The following is a 6,959-nucleotide window of genomic DNA, read 5'->3' as shown; positions in this document are numbered from 1 at the left end:
CTGCCGGTCTTTGCCCGCCCCGCAGGCAACTGCATGCCATCGGGGGGGGACGGACCTGGACCCATGCCCTGCACGGGTGTTGAGGGCCGGGGGAATGCCACGGAAGCTAGACAACCCCAGACGCCTGCGTTCGGCTTGCCAGCCACCAGGTACAGCCGCAATTTTCTCACCGCTTTGCGGCCCCCAGCTTAAGGCCAGAGAAAACGCGATGAGGTGCCGCCACCTCTAACCCGGAAAAACGCCGCAGACCTTTCCCACCGAGCCCTCCTGCAACCAGGCAAGCCGGGGCCAGCCGGACACCACAGGCCGCCCACACATGGCTCATGCCGGCAAAAAACAGGACGAGGCACTGCGGCCTCTCGCCTGTGCCATCACCGGGCCCTCGGGGGCTGGGGGGGAGCTGCGGCACGCACGAGAACCCCCAGCCGTCTGCATCCGGCTGCCGGCCACCAGGGCCGGCCGCCGCTCACGCTCTGCCCAATTCGTGGATGGGTTCCGGCTTAAGGCCAGAGAAAACGCGATGAGGTGCCGCCACCTCTAACCCGGAAAAACGCCGCAGACCTTTCCCACCGAGCCCTCCTGCAACCAGGCAAGCCGGGGCCAGCCGGACACCACAGGCCGCCCACACATGGCTCATGCCGGCAAAAAACAGGACGAGGCACTGCGGCCTCTCGCCTGTGCCATCACCGGGCCCTCGGGGGCTGGGGGGGGAGCTGCGGCACGCACGAGAACCCCCAGCCGTCTGCATCCGGCTGCCGGCCACCAGGGCCGGCCGCCGCTCACGCTCTGCCCAATTCGTGGATGGGTTCCGGCTTAAGGCCAGAGAAAACGCGATGAGGTGCCGCCACCTCTAACCCGGAAAAACGCCGCAGACCTTTCCCACCGAGCCCTCCTGCAACCAGGCAAGCCGGGGCCAGCCGGACACCACAGGCCGCCCACACATGGCTCATGCCGGCAAAAAACAGGACGAGGCACTGCGGCCTCTCGCCTGTGCCATCACCGGGCCCTCGGGGGCTGGGGGGGGAGCTGCGGCACGCACGAGAACCCCCAGCCGTCTGCATCCGGCTGCCGGCCACCGGGAACCAGCTGCCACTCTGCCCACTCCAGCTTAAGGCCAGAGAAAGGACGAGGTGCCGCCACCTCGCCCACCCATCACCGGGCCCTCAGGAGCCGGCGGCGGCCGCGGCGGGCTGGACGCTCACGGGCAGCTGCCCTCGCATATACCAGCGCTCACCTTTGCCATCATCGGGCCCTCCGAGGCCGGGAGAAAGCCGAGGCAGGTTCGGTTCCACCCGGTCTTACCGCGTTCGAGTGCCGGTGGCCACCGCCGGCCACCGGGCTTTGCCCAGCAGAATCCACCTTTACAGTTCTCGCACCCCGGGGTCAGCGGCCACCGCAGCCTGCCAGACCCTCGCAGGCACCGGTCTGGCATATTTGGAAAACGATGGGACACACAGGCCGAAGACATCGAAAGAGGGAGCCGAGCCACCACGGAAGCCGCCACCACAACGACCGCCCAGGGCCCCACTTCACCGGCTGAGCCGCAGGCCTTGCAGCCGCTGACTAGCGCTGCTCCGTGCACCCGTTACCACTAGCTCCTATAATACGGGAAAGCACGCCCCCGCCCCCGGCCGGCTCCAAGAGTGCCGTGCCTGCCCACCGGGGAGACCGGCCAATGACACCGACTTTTACGATGACGTAACTGGAGGCAGCGAAAAACAGCGACCCCTTCGCCAGCTCCGTGGAAGCGGCGGGGCTATCAGGTCTACCTCCCAGCTCCCGAAATGCGGCTAAGTACCGCCGGACCCAGGTAGACCTGGCGGCCCTTTTCACCGGCCGCTCCGGCAGCGACACCCCGCGTCCTCCGGGCGCCGCCGGCGGCCGCGCCGGCCTCCGGAGCCGGGTAGACCTGGCAGCCGGCCTCCGGAACCGGGTAGACCTGGCAGCCGGCCTCCGGAACCGGGTAGACCTGGCAGCCGGCCTCCGGAGCTGGGTAGACCTGGCAGCCGGCCTCCGGAACCGGGTAGACCTGGCAGCCCTTTTCACCGGCCGCTCCGGCAGCGACACCCCGCGTCCTGCGGGCGCCGACGGCGGACGCGCCGGCCTCCGGAGCTGGGTAGACCTGGCAGCCGGCCTCCGGAGCTGGGTAGACCTGGCAGCCGGCCTCCGGAGCCGGGTAGACCTGGCGGCCCTTTTCACCGGCCGCTCCGGCAGCGACACCCCGCGTCCTCCGGGCGCCGCCGGCGGCCGCGCAGCCTCCGGAGCTGGGTAGACCTGGCAGCCGGCCTCCGGAGCCGGGTAGACCTGGCGGCCCTTTTCACCGGCCGCTCCGGCAGCGACACCCCGCGTCCTCCGGGCGCCGCCGGCGGCCGCGCCGGCCTCCGGAGCTGGGTAGACCTGGCAGCCGGCCTCCGGAGCCGGGTAGACCTGGCGGCCCTTTTCACCGGCCGCTCCGGCAGCGACACCCCGCGTCCTCCGGGCGCCGCCGGCGGCCGCGCCGGCCTCCGGAGGTGGGTAGACCTGGCAGCCGGCCTCCGGAGCCGGGTAGACCTGGCGGCCCTTTTCACCGGCCGCTCCGGCAGCGACACCCCGCGTCCTCCGGGCGCCGCCGGCGGCCGCGCCGGCCTCCGGAGCTGGGTAGACCTGGCAGCCGGCCTCCGGAACCGGGTAGACCTGGCAGCCCTTTTCACCGGCCGCTCCGGCAGCGACACCCCGCGTCCTCCGGGCGCCGCCGGCGGCCGCGCCGGCCTCCGGAGCTGGGTAGACCTGGCAGACGGCCTCCGGAGCCGGGTAGACCTGGCGGTCCTTTACACCGGCCGCTCCGGCAGCGACAGCCCGCGTCCTGCTTTTAACACCCCCCCCACCCCCCACCCCCTTTTTTTTTTTTTTTTCTTTTTTTTTGGACGTTTTTAGTTTTTTTAAGAAAGTAAATCCATGGAATACATATCTGCGATCCTGCTGGCACCGCCACCCCTCCACCCCCCGCCCCCCGCATTTTTATTTTTTTTTTTATTTTTTTTTTGGACGTTTTACTTTTTTTAAGAAAGTAAATCCGTGGAATACATATCTGCGATCCTGCTGGCACCGCCACCCCCCGCCCCCCGCATTTTTTTTTTTTTTGGACGTTTTACTTTTTTTAAGAAAGTAAATCCGTGGAATACATATCTGCGATCCTGCTGGCACCGCCACCCCTCCACCCCCCGCCCCCCGCATTTTTTTTTTTTTTTTTTATTTTTTTTTTGGACGTTTTACTTTTTTTAAGAAAGTAAATCCGTGGAATACATATCTGCGATCCTGCTGGCACCGCCACCCCCCGCCCCCCGCATTTTTTTTTTTTTTTGGACGTTTTACTTTTTTTAAGAAAGTAAATCCGTGGAATACATATCTGCGATCCTGCTGGCACCGCCACCCCTCCACCCCCCGCCCCCCGCATTTTTTTTTATTTTTTTATTTTTTTTTGGACGTTTTACTTTTTTTAAGAAAGTAAATCCGTGGAATACATATCTGCGATCCTGCTGGCACCGCCACCCCCCCGCCCCCCGCATTTTTTTTTTTTTTTTGGACGTTTTACTTTTTTTAAGAAAGTAAATCCGTGGAATACATATCTGCGATCCTGCTGGCACCGCCACCCCCCCGCCCCCCGCATTTTTTTTTTTTTTTGGACGTTTTACTTTTTTTAAGAAAGTAAATCCGTGGAATACATATCTGCGATCCTGCTGGCACCGCCACCCCTCCACCCCCCGCCCCCCGCCGTTTTTTTTTTTTTGGACGTTTTACTTTTTTTAAGAAAGTAAATCCGTGGAATACATATCTGCGATCCTGCTGGCACCGCCACCCCTCCACCCCCCGCCCCCCGCCTTTTTTTTTTTTTTTGGACGTTTTACTTTTTTTAAGAAAGTAAATCCGTGGAATACATATCTGCGATCCTGCTGGCACCGCCACCCCTCCACCCCCCGCCCCCCGCCTCTTTTTTTTTTTTTTGGACGTTTTACTTTTTTTAAGAAAGTAAATCCGTGGAATACATATCTGCGATCCTGCTGGCACCGCCACCCCTCCACCCCCCGCCCCCGCGACAGGCGCGCGCACACGCGCACACACACACACGCACGCACGCCCACACACACACACACACATCGCGATGCAGGCGCACACAGATAGACGCACCCCTGCACGGCTGTGCTCCCCCTCCCTCCCCGCGCTGCAATCCCCGACCTGCAAGCCTGTAGGTGCAGCCCCCGCCCCCTCCCGATCGCAGACTCTCCGGCGTCTCGGAGACGGGGGTGGGGTGGGGGGCGGGTGGCTGGGTGGGGCGGTCTGCAGCCCGGCAACGGGGCCCGCGGAAACTGTGGTGTTTCCCGCCACGGGAACGGTCCGCTGCTCAGTCGTGGCGGCAGCGGCGGCGGGGAAAGGAGGCTGGCAAAGAGCGGGGCGAGAGCGGCTGGCGAGCAGGCGGGGAGCCTGGCGCAGAGGTAGGCTGGCGAGGGGGGATGGTGTCTCTTTTCGGAGAAGGCTTCTGTTTGGATCGGTTGGAGTTTTTTTTTTTTTCTTACTTCTGTCCCACGTCCCCGTCCCCGTCCCCGTCCCCGTCCCCGTCCCCGTCCCCCTCCGGTCATTTAGTTTTCCACCCGCGGCGGGGGCGGGCAGGAGTGCAGCAGGGCGAGTGGGTGGCTGACTGAGAAAGGAAGGCGGGAGCGGGGCCACGGGTGCGGCAGGAGAGGGACTCAGCAGCTGGGAGTTAGAGACGGCGCGGCACCGGGGCCTCCCCCCTCCCGCCCGGGCACGGAGCCGGCAGGGACGCCGCAGGGTCCTAAAGTCTCCCGCCTTCCATCCCCGGGGCGGCAAACCTGGTGGCGGAAGGGGGGAGCGGGGGCAGTGAGGCTCGGCGCGAACTGCGAGGCAAGGGGGGGGGGGGGGCGGCGGCGTGTGTGTGTGGTGTGTGTCTGCGTAGCGGCGGGCCCGGGGAAGGGTGCGGGGGGGGGGGGTGGGGGGGGGGGGGGGGGGGGTGTCAGCCCGGGGGCCGGTTTCGAAGGGGGGGTGTGGGTGCGTGGGGGGGGTGGTGGTGGCGGCAGTGGTGGTGGTGGTGTGCGCGCGTGCGCTCTTTGAGCCCACGACTGTGAGCGGGGCAGCGGGTGGAGGGTGTCTAAGGGCGGGTGAGCGGCTGCAGCGGCGGGCGGTGGGCGTTCGGGCCGGGGGCCTGTTTTGGCGGGGCGCGGGCGCGCACGCAGATGGAAATGAGAAAGATTTGCAACGGTGTCGCTAACGCCGCTTTCTCTGTTACAGCCCGGGTGGTCGGCCGCTTCGCCGTCCGGCCTGCGCTCCGTGCCTGCCTACGGGCGATGGGCTCGGCTCCCGGTCGGACCCGTCCCTGGGAAAGCAGCAGCGGAGGTAGCCCAGTGATGAGGCCGCCGCCGCCGCCGCCGCCGCCGCCGCCGCCGCCGCCGCCCCCTCCTCCTCCGAGCCGGGAGGGACCCGATCAGGTACCGGTCACGACCGAGGGTCGGGGAACGCGCGAGGGCCGCGCGACCCCTCGTCCGCCCGTCACGGCAGAGCCGGACGACCGGGACGAACCGGCTTTTGCTCGAAGGTCGGTGGATCGAGAAGAGGCCCAGCCCGGGAGAGACAGGGTGCAGGGCCGCCGCCCGCCAGGCTCTACAGCCGCCTGCCCTCCTTCGGCGGGCCGGCCGGGCTCGCCACGGCGGACGGGACGGGACGGGACGGGACGGGGACCGCCGCCACCTCTGCCCGGTCCGCGGGCCCTGACGGCGAGACCAAGAATTAAAAAAAGGCGGGGGGGGGCCTGGGGAGGAAAGGCCGAGAAAATAAATAGATAAGGAAATGATAAGGAAAAAGGCACGGGGTGCGGGGGTTGCGCTTCCTAACGCAGAACTCATCAGGGACAGGGGCGGGTGGGTGGTCTGCAGGGAGGCCGGCCGGCGGGGGCAGGGCCGGCTTAGGACAGCGATTCAGCTGTCGCTCCCCGCGAATTGTTGATAGAACCTGACGAGCGCCGGGCCTCCGGTTGAGGAACTTCCGGTAAGGAAGGATGAACGAACCTCCGGTAACTGAGGCGTGGATTAATAGTTTTTCGACAGGGCGACACGGGCCGACTTCTGCCGCAGTGAATTAACATCCGCCGGGTCGAGCTCACGTGCGTAGCAAGCAAACAAGTCGGTCGAGAGACGAGCGCCAGGTGAGGAACGGCAGCCGGCCTAGGGAAGGCGTGCGCGCGTCATCCTCGGTAATGACTGAACGAGTAAGCATCGCTCGACAGCAAAGGGCGACAACGAGGTGAGTGAGACTGACGCGGCGTAAAAGTCTAATAAGCAATTCGGGCGCGATAACGCAGGGGCCGGAGCACGCTAACGTTGACCAAGAGCGTCGCAAGGTCCTAAAGGAGTGCCGCAATCGAACCTTCGGAGTCGGCGATTCGTACGACTTGCTACGACTCGTCGAGTCGCATTCCATCCGCGACGATCCGCTGGTAGGTACGGACGGACGGACGTAGGTACGTATCCGTTCCCTGGCGATTAACGCAGGCATGCAGGCCTTGCGCGCGTGAAGGAATGAGTTTTGTTAGCTGTTTAATGAACTGCCAGAAAGGCTATTGCCGCGTCGCGTTAAATCGGTCGGTAGGGAACGATCCGTACACGTTACGACCCAGCGTTGCTCCTCAACTGTTAGCAACTTCGATCGATGACGATTCATCGCGTATCGATTACTCTGTATTCGTTTAGGAGCGAATCCCACGCCGACGGTAGGACGCGGTACCCCGACGGCCACCGACTCGTACGGTACAGAGACGAGAGCGCAGCGTCGGCGCCGCCTCTTCCCGAAGAAGTCATTCCTTACCGATAGAGTACGCCGACTGCGGGTAACGATGGGCTCTCACGTTTTTGACGCGTGCCCGCCCGCGAGCGAGCGAGCGAGCGAGCGTGCTAAAGGACGAGATGTCGGACATG

Source organism: Accipiter gentilis, chromosome 35 (genome assembly GCF_929443795.1).
Source record: "Accipiter gentilis chromosome 35, bAccGen1.1, whole genome shotgun sequence".
Lineage (NCBI taxonomy): Eukaryota > Metazoa > Chordata > Aves > Accipitriformes > Accipitridae > Astur > Astur gentilis.
Note: the sequence above shows the minus strand (reverse complement) of the source record.